This window comes from Malus sylvestris, chromosome 3, assembly GCF_916048215.2.
Source record: "Malus sylvestris chromosome 3, drMalSylv7.2, whole genome shotgun sequence".
Taxonomy (NCBI): Eukaryota; Viridiplantae; Streptophyta; class Magnoliopsida; order Rosales; family Rosaceae; genus Malus; species Malus sylvestris.
The window spans coordinates 30,292,377-30,310,344 of record NC_062262.1 but is presented as its reverse complement, the minus strand read 5'-3'; the positions used below and the strand labels follow the sequence as shown (position 1 = coordinate 30,310,344).

Sequence of the window (17,968 nt, the reverse complement as noted above, 5' to 3'; positions counted from 1 at the left end):
TTGCCAAAAAATATTATTGACGCAACGTGAATTCAAAGAACTTAAACAATAACCCTAAAGTAACGATGTGTGTAATCCACCATTATATATGAGAAAATCTCAAAAGTTTATTGAATGAATAATATGAAGATAACAAGTTTAACCCTTGATAAAAGTTGTTTGTATACCCATCTTAAACCTTAAGACTCACTTGGAACGGGGCAGTATTCCTCAAGCACATTTCTATTCTACTTTCCATAGAAGAAACTTGAAATGGCCGTGAAAAGTCCATGCCGTACGTATGCGGTATGCCAATCATGCACTCAACCTTCAAAGTGTGCTCGTTTTATGAGGTCTCGATAAAAACTTGTGCTTTTAGTTCTAATAAATGAGATAAAATAAAATTTTATATAACAAGAGGTTGTGAAGAGAAGTTAGTATTTTATGTCTCTACACACTTTTTTTTTATTTAAAAGAAAAAGACTTTTATACCCAATATAAAAATACCACAAAGGACCTAGTGATTTATTAAGAAAAACAATTATTTCCTTTGCATGATTTTTTCAGTCTCTTACTCTTTGGTCCTCAGCCGTTCCGCCACCCCAACCTCAATCGCCTCCATTATCTGACGCGCCTGCCGCTTTTTCTTCTCCTCCACCTCCAATCTCACATCCTCCATATGCAAAATCAAAAAATAACTGTAGCCCAGATCAATAAAACAGAAAACAAAAATACCCATCAAATAATCAAACACCAAATGAGTCCAAATCCGTCAAATTTCTATGCTCTGTAATTTGGTATGTATGTGTTGGAAAATGTGACAATCGATGTCGAACTGTTGTTGTATGTGTAGAGAAATGTCCTCCCTAAGAAAATAGAAAGGCCCGCAGTTCTTGTAGTTGGTTCACGGTGGAGTTGGGTACGAAAATTAATGAAGGGCTGATGTCGTTGCTAATGGAGTCTCGGGAACGCTTTCTTAGGAGACTGATTGGGACGTTGTATGTGAGGCCGCTGTTGTCATGGCGGAGGAATAGGTGGCATTATCGAACCGGCGATTACGGAGTTGTAAGTCGACTACAAATCCTCCGCTACCACTCCTCCCGTGGATAACGTGAAACAGCACGAAGCTTAAAGGATTACAAACGTAATTCCTTGAAGAACCAATAGTCTGGAATTCACCAATTTTGAGAATAATCTCAGAGGTTCTATTTGATTAAAGATTAAATTGATTGAAAGATGATTACAATAGGAGCCATCCAATGGCTTAAATAACCTGATTACAACACCTGTAGTAACTCAAAGGCCTTAGGATATTGAATGAAAGCAAAAAGACATTAATCGAACAACAAACCAAACGAAAAGTTCAATTTTAAATACAGAATTTAAAATGCAATTTTGAAAGTCTAAACAACCTATGATGGCCTTAAACACGACAAGCTAATGATTTTCCACGAGTTTTGTTCTACTTGCGGTTCTCTTCAAAATCGACATATTATACTGTCTTAATTCTACCATCACAATATTATTTGTTGTCTTTCATTTTCAGAATTTGAAACATTTTATTTTAAAAAATTTTAACGAAAAGTCCACGATACTATTTACTTTAACGAAAAATCATATTTTTACACTAAAAAGTCAAACCTGGTACTATTCACTTTACTATTTATTTTGTCGTTATCATTAAAACTCAAAGTGTTCAAAACTTTTCCATTAGTTTCCTTTTATTTTATTCATCTTTCTTATCCTACATCATAACGGCACACAGTAACCAATTTGGGTATAGTACAGATTCCCGTTCTCCTGCATCGGGTTCATCATTTCCCTAGAAACAAAAATAAGAACAAATACACCAAATCCATCAATTTTTTCTCCGACAAATGAATATTTAGACCCAAATGATTACATAAAGAGAAAAAGATGAGAGGTCGTGAAAAGTACCTATGGGATATTAATGTGGAAGAAAAGAGATTGAGATGCCAGGCTTGAACATCCATGGATTTTAATGGTGAAAAGGATGACCTGGAGAGAACGAGAGATTCATAACAAGAAAAAGGAGGGGTGTTCCCGAAAGATTACTAAACGATATTGGGTGTCCATAAAAAATGCGTGAGAGTAAATCGAGTGTATGGAAAAATAAGGGTTTTCAGAGACAATGTGGGCTCAATCAGGAACCATGGAGAGACTGCCCTTAAACATGAAGGATGATTGACCTCATTTGATCCAAAAAGGGTCATCAATGTCACGATAGCTTCCAATCAATTGAATCAAATCAGAGACAGTGTCAATGGCATATCCAATCGGAACATCACCTCCATGTCCTCAGAACCGTCTATCAAATCCTCTTTTATGAATTGTTATGATCATCACCATCAAGTTGTGCTCTCTAGGCGTTGACAAAAGCTTTTTCAGAACCGCCGGATTGATGGAAAGTCTGATTAATTTCGTCCAACATCAAGTTTTAATCAGTCACCCAATGTGTTGGAGAGGGTGCTTTGGAGAATTAAACAGATTTGTAATTTTGTCATTTGCTCACAAATCACCATTTGTGTCTAAACGTTTTCTCTTTCTTTTGGTACAATGTGTCTAAACGTCTTTGATTTGTAATGTGTCCGACTTATTTATTCAGTACTTACTAAAACAATTAAAAAATTTAGGAGAAATTAACCAGAATTAGAATTCAGGGCCGAATCAGTTTTGGTGCACATAATTGAATGGAACTTACTGTCTTTTTCCCCAATTGTGCCTGAGTAATCGACAATCATTAGTAAATACAAACTTACATTATGTTTGGATGAGAAAAATAAACTTCGAATTTGGTTAAAAGTCAAAATTTATGAGACATGCACTAATTCCCTTGTTTGAATTTATAAACATAAAAATTTAAAATTTCCGCGTGAAAAAAAAAACTTGGAATTTGGGATCTCCAATTCCTAAATTTAAATTCCATATAAAGAGATTTCATTTCCCAATTTCTATGATAGAGAGTTTAAAAATAACAAATTTTGTATTCAATTTCATTATTCTTTTAGGTTAACCAAACAAGAAACTCACAATTTCTAAAAAATAAAATCTAGTCATTTCAATTTCCGTCATTTTAAAATTCCTTAGCAATCTTAAATTTCTTCTTCCAAACATATTGTTAGGGTTTTTAAGTGTCCGTGAGCTGTTGATAATCTTTAATATGTTCAGTCCAATCTAAGCTACAATTTTCCTGCCATGATAACGGAAACGTAACGCAAGCATTTTTCTCGGTAAAAAACGTTAGGTCATTAAAAATAATGTATCATCACTTAGGACTATAGTTTAGTTGTATACATTTTAACTTGTAAGTAAAAGACCTTATATTCGATTCTCATAAAAAACGAATTGGAACCAAATTATTATGACTATTATATTGTAAAACTTAACCAACTTCTTCAGCCGTTAATATAGATAATATCGTATCTATTAATAAAATAATGAATCAAACTGGTTGATTTGAACCCGTGAATACGAGTAAAGATGATCACCAAAAGGTCCAAAGCTACTTGTTCTACGTTCACATTTATGGAACCTCATTTGACAAATGGTAAGTTTCCTGCTGTAGAAAGTGATCAAAAGTAGAATTACTTGTGGGCAGTAAATATATCGACTGATGGAATCCATGCTTTCATGCATTTTTCAATCAGTTTCTTCTTAGATTCCGAGTATATATATATATATATACCATCGCCCATCGCCCATCGGAGAATCCTGATGCTTTTTCTTTAGTCTTGTTTGGACTCGAGCAAAACGAAAAGGAATCTGTGCATGTAAAAAGATTACTGACGTGAGTGACAAATTGACAATCCAATGGTACGAAGGTATGAATCAAGTTTGTCTCAAGCCTTCTTTTTGGGGCCTTTGATGCGAAGATAGTAGAATTTGATAAAAATATCCACTTTATAGATCTTAAGACTTAATTTATTATTTGTGATCAAGTTACACAAAATAATATGTCAAAATCCACTCACATGTATAGAGAGTGTGTATCCTAATTACAATCATAAATTTATTTTATTTTGTGTTACGATATGTACATTTTTTATGCAACAATATTTAGAGGATTTGGACTAAGAAAAATGACGGATCAAGTAGATTATAGACATATAGTTGAACATGAGATTAGACATCGTAAAACAACACTGAAAAATAACACTAAAGCGTAATACAAACAATTTGTTGACGATATACAGTAAAATTGTGCAAGAACCTGTTAATGGTGTTTCAGGGTACAAAATTAAATTATGGTATGTGCCCCAAATATCATTTAATCAGGCGGCCGACACTTAACATGACAACACAATAGTCCAAAACGTCAATCAAGATTCAGGTTCAGGCAATAAATAATGGAATCAAGCGCAAGTCCATGAACCCCAAAAGCCAAAGGCAGGACACGTACGGTGGCGACAATACAGTGAAGAGATTTTCAGTATATCGAAAATACTTCGATACATTAATGTTATAATACAAAGTAGAATACTAAAAAAAAAAAATTAACCACTTGTATTATGAAATTTGATATGCGAAAATAAGTACATTGAAATTTTTTCCACACGATGATAATGACGTGTCAAAATCAGAGGCGTAGGAACTCTATGGTGGAATTATTGGACTGACACACGATTATTGTAATCGGAGGTGGATTGTTTGCCCTCCCATTTCCATACTCTCCCCATGCCCTCCTGTAATGTGTGGTCACGGTTAAGTCACGTCAACATTTTATATTAAATTTTTATAGAAATAATAAAACAAAAAATAATAAAAATATAAAATATTGACGTGATTTAACCATGACCACACTGTGAATGCAAATTTCTTCCTCCTTGATCTTGGAGAAAATTGCACCTACAAAATAAATAACACATTTGGTTATGGCCACAAGCCTCACGCGCCCACAATGAATGGGGGGGGCTTTGGCCGAAGAACCTCCGATGCCAAAGTTAGAATTTAGAGAGAAATAGTGTTTAGAGAATTTTGGGATTTTTGCAAGAGTGTTGGAATTGGTTTTTTGGTGAGAATGAGAGTATATTTATAGGGATAGGGGTGGCTAGGGTTTTTTGGGTTTAATTTAGGTTTAATTAGGAGTTACCAAATAATTAAAAAGGGAAAATGGTGGAAAAGGTAGAGAATATGATAGGCTCTTTTTGGATGGGAATGGCCGGCCCTTGGTGTGATTTTTGGGGTATAATGGGTGATTAAATTAGCCTTTAATATATTGATTATATTAATTGGTTGAGGATGTTATGGAATGTTTGAAATAAATGGCTAATTGAATAAGGAAAAAATGAGGTAAAAACATATATGGAATGAAATAGGTTTTGAATTGTTACCCATTTTGGGTACTCCTGACTTGGTTGATGGATGATTCTCCACTGCTCGCGTGTAGGAAACTCGGTATGCCTCAAGGGTATTTTTGTCCTCTTTTGTCCAAAAGTCCACGTGTCGCCTAGTGAATATTTTTTGCTCCACACACACAAATAAAAAAGAATAAAGAGAATATGGAAATGAGAGTGCAAACAATCCATCTCTATTGTAATCAAGGCTCCTCTCCCCTCCTTCCTTTCCCCTTCTCTCAGACTTGGGCCGAGGTGGGCCTCAGGGTCGGAGGGGGTTGCGTACTGCGCACCCACAGTGCACGAGACAGTGGTGACCCAGAGGGACTCACAGACTTGCATCGAGCGGTAGAGAGAAGCGGCGTTGGTGGAAGGCGGCGGGGTGATTTCACGTTGTCGTCACGCTCGATTCGCAATGCCAGCGTGATCGATCTTGATCCACGTGCCCCTTGTTTGTTTCAAAAAACCACGACTATAGGACAAACATAAATCATTTTCAAAAAAATAAAATATAAAATTGAAGTTCTCAAATCCCAAAATGTATAAGATTCACATATGAATTTATGTTTTTCTCATTTTTTATTAGATGTCACTTATTATTATGGATTAATGGTATTTATTTATTTGTAAGTAAGAGGTTTTAGTTTGATTTTTTCTAAAGACGAATTTGAATCATATTATTACTAGTATATTATGAGGCTAAACATATTCTATCTTCCTTTATATAAATAATATTGTTTGTTTAAAAAAAAAATTCATTACTATTTATGGTTCACATATATTAATTTCTCCCTTAATTATTACTCTGCCCATCAATTTAGTCTTTTTCCGACAAACTCTATTGATATGCTGATGTAGAATTCGTATCGGGTGTAATTACACATGGAATAAATCATCTTTTAAATTTTGAAACAATAAAAAATTAAAAAAAGAAAAAGAAATAAAAAAACAAAAACAAAAAATTATCCTTTCTTTTTTACCCCAAGTTACCTCCTTCCCACTATAAAATTCCAGAAAAGCTAAACATGACCCATCTAGAATTATAACTCTGCAAAAAATTTCTTTTTAATGAATGTATGTCAAGCCATACTCATAAACACACCATTAAATCTGAAGAAAACTGGCCAATTCAGAATGATCGTCAACCAAAAGAATTACCAAATCATATTCTACATTTCGGTGCAGCATTTGATCAGCCACCCCATCCCGGCATTTCCCGACCAAAATTTAGCCCCATCCCCTTTCAATCGTGATTCCCTCCCTTCACTCGTTACTATGTTCCCTCAACTTTCCCTTTACCACGCTGTCATCATCCCCCACCCGACCAAATTTAAAATCAATCGTTCTCAGTTATACAATACTTCACAACCTTTGCACATAAAATAATTATCACTCACAAATCATTATGGGCATCCAATCATCTTTTCATAATAAAAATAACAGAGTTATAGTGGCACGGTTCATAAGTTCTGCATTTCAGACCTACTCATGGATCCGGATAACAAGAAAAAAACTAGGTTTCCAGACTTACCCATAGAAGTAGAAAGAAATAAATAGTTGTTGAATTGCAAACTTTCTTATGGCAATCCAAGTAGAGTTTTTGTCCCAGACTTTCTCATGGCTACAAAAAGAATCCCAAGGCTAGAATTTCTCATGACATACCTAGAATGAAGATATTCATAGAGATTTTAGATAAACTTATGAAACGAAAAAAGAAATATAGAAATCTAGGATTCCAGACACTCATGGAACCAGAAATAAGTATACAATGATAACAATTCTCTACAAGCCATTTCAGTTCACAATCTTTTTAAGCATACATATATACATAGGTAATGCTAAGGATACTAAATTTTTAAACCAAATTTGTAAACCAAATGATGTGGTGGTTGATGATTGGATTATCTAAGTTTTAATTAACGTGCTTATTTCTTATTAGTTGATCTCCCTTGCATTATCATATAAATTTTTAACCCGTCCCGGACCGGCCCGTTTCAAACGGGCCGAGTTAGATCTGGTTCCAAAACTCAAAACCTCTCTACCCGTCCCATCCCGCCCCGTTACAGTTTATAACAGATAGGGCCAGGTTCCACTAAATTTGGGCCCGGTCCGGCCCATGCCCACCCCTAGTCGCTACAATCTATAGAAACTTCGCGGTCTTAAATCGCTATGTATGGTTTTTCATCGAGATGGTCTTAGGTGAGTTTTGTAGAGCGAACTGAAATTTTCAAGTTGGTGATGGTGGCGTCAACCAATTCGGTCGAAAATGGCCTAAATTTGCATTTGAAACTGCGAAGAAAGCGTGAGATGCGGGTTGCGGGTTGCGGGTCGATGTTGTCTGGCTTCTGGGTCAATAGGTTGGGTTGGCTTTCCAAAAATGGAAAGTTCTACTGTAAAAATTCAAACTTTCCAAAACAGGATATTTCCTATTTATAATAACTTGTAAAAGACTAAAATGACCCTCACTTTCAATGCTCGTAAGTTCTTCGTTTCAACTCCAATTTTACAAACAGTTTTTGCCTTAATGCTTGCGGGATCGATCTCTATCAATCTATTATATATAAACTCACATCCAAACACCAAAGGGAAATCTAAAATGACCATAACGCCTCCAAAATCGTTTTTTTCCAAATAAAATTGATAAATAATCTTCGGGGACTAGATATCACGGGTAGTTTAGAAAGTTTTCTATTTTTTTATTATTTTTTTATGAAATTTAGAAAGTTAATAAGTGTTTGGTAAAATTATGTCACACATTGTTAGCTAAGTTATTGAGCTTAAATTAACAATCCATGATTTGTTAATTAGTATTGCGGTTAAGAATGTAAATAGTGAATTGCACTAATAGTTAAGATCTTTATCTTCATCCTACTGCAGTTCGGATTCAAGCCATCCCTTCTTCCCTATTGTAAATTCAAACATTGTGATTAGGAGATTTAAGGGAGAAGGATGATGATATTCGTGGATTAAAAACAAATTAAAAGACAATAACTCTTGTTGATGAGAGACCCAAAGCGGTATATCTGAGCTTTGGTGGGAAGAGGATGGTCAATTCATACCTTGGCGGAATTGAGTGATGGGAGTTTTTGCTTTGTCGTATGTATTGACTGATTAAGCCGCGTTGACTCACTTTGGGGGTATAATTAGTGTTAGGGTGAACCCCTCATTTTTTATGTAGTTGATGGCACCTGCGACATCTGAACTCACCCACAACACTACTTTCCTTTGTTTCATTCTTACAAAATGTTGATAAACCTATTGTAATAAATCGTGAAGATTTTGTATGAAATGGTCAGGAATAGAAATTTGACCCCACCAAATTAGAGAAATTATTGTATGCATTACCAAATTAAAAATAGTGACAAAGATTGTCATGTCACTGGTGACATGAAAACAGTATTATAAAATTAATTTAAGAATTTAGTTCATGTACCATGATTGTAATTCATGAAGTGTTGCTATAATTAGCCATTTATTTTAACAAGTATGATTCCATCATATCTTAAAAAATAGGGAACTTTAACGAAAAGCTCTCAGTACTGTTAACTTTAACGAAAAATCACATTTTTACACTAAAAAGTTAATTATGGTACTATTCACTTTACCCTTTATTTTGTCATTATCGTTAAAACTCAAATTTTTCAAATTTTTTTCATTAGTTTTCCTTAAAAAATATAAATGTTACAATTACACAATTATCTAGTATAAATTGATGAAAATATAAACTTAAAGAATAATTTATATGTATTTATGCACGTAGTATAACGCGAATAAGTTGATAACATGACATAACAACATAAAAGTCACAAAGAATAGTTTTACATCGTGTAATCAGTTTATTCCTTTTATATCGCGTGCACAAATACACAAATACACAAATACATTCCATAGTTAGATTTTGGAAATAGTACTCGTGACTCTAATAAATATTGAATTGAAAAGTGCGCTATCCTCTCCCTATTTCCAAGCTGTGTACGTAAACCATGTCATAAGATATTCTCATGAGCAAGTAATCGCCTTTCCTTCGTCGATCCTCAATTACAGCAGTTCATAGCTCATATTCTAGCTGCCAAATCCATGCAAAACTTTGCACCATCTCCGATCTTTCGAACGGTTGGAAAATTTAATAATAATATTATTATATTAAATTTATTAATTGAATGGAAATTAGAAGTGAAGTCTTTTGGTAGAAAGGTGTGTCTACTAAATTGAAGAGTTGCAACTTTTGACTCTTCATGAATAGTCACATGCTTTTCAAAGAGGTATATCACATTCTATAAATAGGGAAGCCCCCTATAATTACAAAATAACTTTTCATTATTTACATAATCATACATAGAGTACTATAGATATTAGAGAGTCTCATTGAGTCCATATAAGAGAGTTTTCAACACAATTGTGGTTCACGGAGCCTTGTGATTTGGAGTGCTACTATTACAAGGACTTGGTTGTTGTATCTTGGGAGACATGCGCAAATTAACCATGAGCACCGTAGTGGGGCGTAAACTTGTCTTAAGGACAAAATGTCCAACACTTGCCTAGATCGTATTTTCTAGGTTTTTCGAATCCATTATATCATGTTCATTTAACATTAATTACTCATGTGCATGCATTACTTTGATATATAATTGCATGAATTATTTCTAGATTTTCCATGTCATTTAATATGGCAATTAGACCCTATTTTCTAACAATCTTAAGACAAGTTTAGGTTTGGTTGCTATAATTTTGTCATCAATTCCGAATTGGCATTACATAAGTGTTACTTCATAATTGCTGCTTGTTTTGCATGATTGCATGCTTGGGTTTTTCATGTTCGTTTTGACTTTTGATTTAACAACAAAAGATCATTTTGGGAATTATTGATGATAAATATCATACTGCAATACTTGAATTAGAATAAGTCTTGTGAATTTGGTAGTTCGAATTGCATGATATGAAATTAGGTTGACTATAGTATGTGATTGCTAATTATTCTTTGATGTCGTAAGGTACAATGATACTTTACATAGTTTATTCTTTACATAGTTTATTCTTTGCTAATTAGACCCTATTTTTCTAACACGAACAACTGAAAGCAGCAAATTGCACTCGATACGTTACATGATTGTTTACGTCGTGTTATCGAAAACGAAAAAAGTTGCATGCAAAATAAATGTATTATCACTAATTTGTTTATGTATATATAAACACACTTTGGAGTTCCCAAATCCCAAAAGTGATGTAGGGGTGGTTTGGGAGTAATGTGCTTAAAAAAAAAAAAGCACTTATGAAAAAAAGCTGTGGGGGTTTTAGGTGTTTGGTAAACTGAAAAAAAAAAGGCTTATTTTGGAAGCTGCTGTGAGAATAAGTTGAAATCAAAGGAAAAAGCTGAAGCTGCTATTTGCAGCTTTGGAAAACTGGTTTTTTTTCAAAGCACACGGAGCTACAATGCTCCTTTAATGAAAAGACCCACTATCAGACTGTTTTTTTTCAAAAGCACTTTTACAAAAAAGTTTACCAAACACTCTGTTGATTTATTTCACAGCCGCTTATTCTCACAGCACAGCCGCTTATTCTCACAGCAGCTTTTTTCAAAGTACAGCAATACCAAACCAGTCCGTAATAGTGGCCGAAGTAAAACGTCTGAGTAGCCACAGCCAGCCAACTCATTGACATATCGAATGGAGATGCAGGGCAACAGATGATAGCTAGAGCGAAGCCGTGAAACCCTAGCCATAAAGCAAAAGTCACAGAGGCGGCCAAAATAGGAGAAGATCGTAGGGGATTCCTTGCCTTTTCTGTTAAACTACTGTTATGAACTGCCTTGACAACTATAAATATTGAATGATAATATTTTGGTACTCATTTGAGTAATATATATATATAAATTTTATTTGACAATTTTATTTGGGGTATTTGTCGTTTTTTCCCCTGAACTTGTAAGGAACTGTCAATTTCCCTCAGGTACTATAATTTTAGCCAATTACCCCCTCTAAACTTGTATAATTGGCCAATTTACCCCCTGATGTTAGATTTGAGAATTTTCCGTCCAACTCAGTCACATGCACGACACATGCCAATTTTTTTAGGGTAAAAAGGTAATTTTATCCATAATGTGGACATTCTATTTTTCTTCTTCTTCTCTTCCGCTAGTTCACTTCATACAATTTTATCTAAATTAACCATAGAAGTCTAATTAGCAACTGCAAAATATTGGCTCTGCGCCCAATTTACCAAAATGAAATTAACAATTCTTACTACAATAAAGTTAACATCATCCACAAAAAATTTGCAACAGATTTGCGCCTACTGCCAAAATCAATAAAACCTATCAAATTTATAGTTCTGCAACATAATCTCATTAAAAGAACAACTTAACCTCAACACCAAAGGTTTTCATTAACAGTACGAAAGGCCCTCTAACACATCATAGTTACACTCTCCATGGTCTTGCTTTTTTGGCAACATGTTGGGGTTGTGATGCCATTTCATTAGCCTTCCTTGTGACTTGATTCACACGACCTCCTTGGTTCACCTATTTCAATTCAACACGAAAGCAACAAAAATGTTAGCAAACCCAAAATAACAAAAATTAATCTATAACAAATGTTTTTTTTTAATTAAAAAAGACAAATTCTTGTTATTACATGTAGTTTAGAAGTTCCTTGTGGCCTAGTTTGAGATGGGGCCTAGTTTGAGATGGAGCAGCCCCCGAGTGGTGATGTGCACCAGTCTCCTACATCAAAACCATTTATACCCAATATTAATTTAATACAATTGCATATATAGTAGAGTCAAACACAATATAAGTATTTGATACAAGTCCAATTTACAATTACATTTGCATTGTGCTCAATCCTTTTGCTTTTGAGTTAAGACCTCTTATTGTGTTATTTCCTTTTGTTGCTTTAGGTCCTTTTGCATTTGAGCTAGACCCTTTAGATATGCTTGTACCGACTGTTCGCCCATGACTCTACATTATTTATGTTCACTTAGCAACTAGATAAGTGATAACAAGACTCAAAATAAATACAATCCTTGTTGATCAAATTACCTCTTTTGTGAGTCCAAAACCTTGTTGTGATTGTAGTAGCCCTTGTGGACAACTTGTTTTGTTGTGTCCTTCCTCTCCACAGGTTTGGCAAAGCATTACAACATCATATTTCCTTAGCTTTGTTACCCATTTCTTTATCTCATATGGTACTTTTGTTCTTTTACCTTTAGGGCTTCCAGGTTGCTTGTGGTAAAAAGGGGTTTTAATAGGCCTAAGGTAGGTTCTCTTCCGATGTTCTTTTCCAGGCATAGGAGCAATATACCCTTCATACACCTATCATAAGCTGGCCTTTTGTAAAGTGAGCGAACAAACACTTGTCGACTAGCCTCATTCCTAGCAATTGCGGATATAGCATGGGGACAAGGGATGCCACATAGCTACCACTTTCTACAAGAGCAAGCATGCCTTTCCAAATATACTGCAAACATACTACCAACCAAAGTATGCACTTGATATTGACCATTCCCTGAATAATTGGCAAAACAATTGAAACTATCCATTTGATTTTTTTTCAACAATCTTTAAAATTCTCGGTCCAACTTGTTGCGTCCACTTAGCTTCTCTTAGCCTAGCCATTCTCAACATCAAATATTTTTGAATCCTTTGTAACATCGTAATAATCGGTTTATCTCTTGCAGCTAAAATTGTAGAATTAAATGAATCACACATGTTATTCAATAACAAATCATACTTTACTAATGTTAAGGTATGCTTCAATGGCAAGGTATGCTTCAATGGCAAGGTGGCTTATCATCTAGCCATTCCAATGCCTTATCAGATTGATTATTCATCACCTCAATTTCAGCTTCAAAAGTAGGTACAATAGTTGCCCTTGCTGCTGCCCACAATCTCCGTTTTAAGGCAAGTCCAATATGACATGCACTTCTAAATTTTTTATGCACATGTCTAACACAATGTATGTGTTCGGCAGTTGGCATCAGACTCCGAATAGCATTGCCTAGCCCCTTTTGTTTGTCAATGATGAATGTCCAAGCATTTCCATTCACAATTCCCACATCATTGAAAAAGATCTCTAAAAACTAAGTCCAAGTCTCCCTATTTTCGATCTTTACAACAACAAATGTTATTGGAAACATGCCGTTATTGGCATCAACACCAACAACACTTAGGATTTGACCAGGATAGGGTCCCTTAATATGACACCCATCAAAACCCACTATAGACCTACACCCTTGTTGAAAGCCTTTATTCAATGCAGCAAAGCATATGTACAACCTTATAAAAATAGGGTTTTCACCTTGGAAATATGTTTTTACTTTGATAGTACTCACAGGATTTCTCACTTTCAACTCTTCCAGGTAATCCCAAAGCTTGGCATATTGCTCATCTATACTCCCTTCTGTCACTTTTTTGGCAATTCTCTTTGCTTTGTAAACTTGGTTTTTTGTTATGTTAATACCATAATGCTTTCTCACAAGTTCCATGAAACCAGTCACACTCATATCGCGTTTCAATCTAAGCTCCACATCGAACCAATCAGCCAACCATGAAGAGATGGAAAATTTAGAAGGCTCATCCCTTACACAAATGTGTTCAGGATTATAGGTTTTAATTCTAACTGTTGGTCTCTTCCTTACAAAAGAGGCATACAATTTCCATTGGCAAGGTACTGCAGCTTTTCCTAGACACTTGATCCGTAATCTGTTGGAATCATTCATTGCCCAATCTAGCGGTCGACAAACAGACACGCCATATGCCCTTATTGCATCCCTACATTGTTTCATGTTTGGAAATTCCAACCCTAGATGAAGAGTGGCATTAATTTTATCTGACTCTCTCCTATATTGAGGTAGCTTAGGTGTTTTGAGTCTTCTTCTAACCCTCATATTAGCTTCATGCTTTTCAAACTCAAACTTAACACTATCTAAATATTATGAATTGTATTCTTTAATGGAGATATCACCAAGTTCCGTATGTGTTTCTTTAATAGTATCACCCGCTACAATTTGATCAAACAAGGTGTCATTTGCCTCTACATTTTTTGCACCTTTATCATCATCTTCCTCAGATTGTTTATAGTCATAATCCTTGAACTTAAGAGTAACCCCATTGTCATCTTCCTCTTTTTCTGAATCTGTAACCTCTTCATCTATTCCTTCTATAGTGTCTCCAACAACCTCCACACTCTTATTTTCTTTGTATTCATCATTTGCATTAAACCCCTCAAACTGAACATCCACATCAACAAAGGAAGTTGCACACAGGTCACTCCCACAATTGTTTGTGATTTTCCTTAAGTCAACCAAGTATAACAAATGTAGCCTAACTTGAGGAGATATGAGTGAAACCCACTGAAACACATATGCATCGCATTCAATTTGCAAAAAACCCTTTATTTAGTGCCAATAGTAAAAACCTGTAGTCTATTTATTATACCATATAGATGCACAAAACCGGAGGTCTTGGAACAACGTAAATCCGACCGTGAATCTGCAAGAAAGTAAATAACACAAGATGTATCGTGGTTCACCCCAAGGTTTGGGCTACGTCCACACTGATTATGTATTTATCTGTAATAGCTTGAGTGTGAGGGTGAGAGCATGAGAGCTTAGAGCTTAGGGGATGTGAGAGGGCTTAGGAATTGGCCCCCTCTATTGTGAGGGTAAGAAGTCCTTTTATAGAATAAGGACTCCTCACTTATTACATATTTGCCCCTTCCTTTATCATATAATTACATTTAAGTCCCCCGAGTATTTGTACGAGATCTAAATATAAGGCCCTAAATATGGTATAAACATACCCAATCACTGTAGCAGCCTCATACAGATCAAGCATGGACATATAATCTTTAGTATAATTGTCAACCCATTGTACAATACCACTGACCAGCTTTAAAGTGACCACCGTAGTGTATTTCAAGTTTGAATAGGTCATGATTACCTACAACAAATGCATCAAAATATAATCAGGAAGAAGATGGTTTACCCAATTGAATGTGTCTTTTATGTCGACAAAAGTGTGAAGCAACCCTAAACCCAACTATGTTAATTCCAGTCGCCCATTAATTTGTAGGACAGGTTCATGGACTCTAAGCAAAACTAAAGATCATTAAGTCCCTCAATTTATTCACATATACGTGTATAAGGTTTGTTTTCATCTCTTCTGAAAGTTCAATGCGTTGATTGAAAAGGCAAAGATGAATCCAAAGATCACTAAAATCCCAACATGGACAATTGCAACAACACCTAGAAAGCCTACATGAGGGATAGACAGAGAGAATAATTTGCTTGGTTTGTATCTTGGAGGAAACTGAAAAGGAAAAATTGAAGACTTACTGTATCTTGGAGGATGCCCACCATCACTGACCACGATACTCAACGTTCCCCTGCTTCCTGATTATCTTTTCTCAGATTGTAACCCTAGGATGCGGCTCGCCTTCCCCTGTTTCCCCATATACCATACAACAATTAGGTATGGTTGTGGTATAATATTACCTTTTTGCCCTCACACCATTAGCATGTGCCGAGCATGTGACCAAATTGGATGGAAAATTCTAAGATATAACGGTAGGGGGTAAATTGATGAATTACACAAGTTCAGGAGGTAATTGGCTAAAATTAAGGTTCATGGGGGAAATTGGCAGCTCCTTACAAGTTTAGGGGGAATTCGGTGAATACCTCATTTTATTTTTAAGTTCAAGAAATAAATAACATTTATTTTTAAAACAATAAAATGTGCTAAAAATTATTAGATAAAATCAAAAAATAATTAATCACTATTGAGTGTCCAAGTATTATTCAATATAATATTCCAATAGCTACATACAATGCACATATATAAATATTATATTATTCTATATAGTTCATTCTCCAATGCCAAATAAATTAAAAATGCAAATTTTTATTTTAATACATGCATTGTGGAGAGTAGCTTATGAGAATTGGTTTTAAACTGTAACATTTTGGAAAGAAAAACTTACATATGGCAATATGTCATTAAAAAAACATTGGCAATATGTTATTAAATAAGACATTATGTGATAATGAACTAGTTCAGTTCATTTATTTGTTGTGAGATGAGATCATGAGAGCTTGTGTGGACTTTTTTTGTGAACAATACTAGCCTACTCAAAAAATTATTTGTTAGCTAATAGAATTTCATGTTTATAATCAAAACTGTCTATATATTTGCTGAAATAGATTGATTAAATAACTTTAGTTTTAATTTATATTTTGCAAAAATGATATTTACTATGTGATTTATAATATGAATAATTCTAATAATAAAAACAAATTTTTATGTTCCGAATACAAAAAATTTTAAATAGAAATTTCTTTAAATCTTTAAGTAGTCAATTATTATTATTATTTATGTGTCGGTCTTTTATATCCGTCTTGACTTTGTTTTATGAATGCTTTTCTACCTTTCAAAAAGAAAAATATATGAGATCAAGAGAGTGGGAGAGTGAGAGACCCTGTATGGTGCTGGTAGGGTTTTTGTCTCAAAATCCGAGCATGATGTGTCTAAATCTGATTGCATCAATGTCTTCCCACCCCCACCTTCACTTTATTTCTTTCTTTTGATTTTGACCTTGATTTTGATGGATGGATGGATGGGATGGCTGAGACGATCCATACATGCTTAATTTAATCATTTAGTCGGTTGAATTTTGAAGCACCCCATTTTCAAAACTGGTGCTGTTTTTTGTATTACCTGTTCGTCCAAAAACTAATATTACTTGGTTTTTCAGAATCTCGTGGTTATCTGATTGCCATGATTTTAATCCTAAATTGTTACATCCTCGATGTTTCATTTTTGATCAATATAACGATTGATTTGAATTTCTGATTAGTTTAGCTTTATTTATTTATTTATTTTGGGAATTGTTGAATATTGTAAATGAATAAATCATCTTCACAAAATTAAAGACTAGTAGACTACAGAAGAACCCAAAAAAAATGTCACTAGTTTTGTTGGGAGTAAAATCACTAAATCAACTTTACCAACCATTCCTACCCGTTTTTCATTTTCTTTTTTACCTTTTCACCCATTTGTCTGATAGAATAATGTCCACTTCCACTTCCACTTCCAGTAAGATTTGTTTTACTACCATTATAAAAGCATTGAGCGTAAATATGGTATAAAAGAAGAGGTCAGGGCTCTCAGAGCTGTGCGTTTCTTTTGCTGAATTGGATCCGCTCCGGACACTAAGGTCCATAGTTTAGGGATCAATTCATTTAGATCGCACAAATTTAATCAACGGCTCTTATTAACTCATTTTCTTGGTCCACCACATAAAACCAATGATTCTGATTTCTTTTAAACATCAATCAACGGTCCAAATGAATTGATCCCTATGCTCCGAACACTAAGGTCCGGAACAGATCTAATTTCTTTCTTTGCACCTTTTGAGATTTCAAAATTTTCAACTTTAATTTTAAAAATAAAAAATAACGAGTATTCAGATTTTCACTTATATCGTTGCATTACAGGAATATTGAGATAATAATTACGATTGTGATAGAGAACATAGAATCCTGTTTCTACTGGAGACGGCCAAATATTTGTCATTTTGTTTAGCTTTCTATCTGGAAAAATGATTGCAAAATCTTTTCTGTGTAGTGCTAGAAATTGATTT

At 34.5% G+C, this 17,968-nt stretch overlaps 1 pseudogene; it reads right to left on the bottom strand.

Annotated features, from left to right (window-relative positions):
- Positions 1–400: 400 nt before the first annotated feature.
- On the bottom strand, positions 401–1,973 carry LOC126617380 (probable BOI-related E3 ubiquitin-protein ligase 3; annotated as a pseudogene).
- Positions 1,974–17,968: the final 15,995 nt, after the last annotated feature.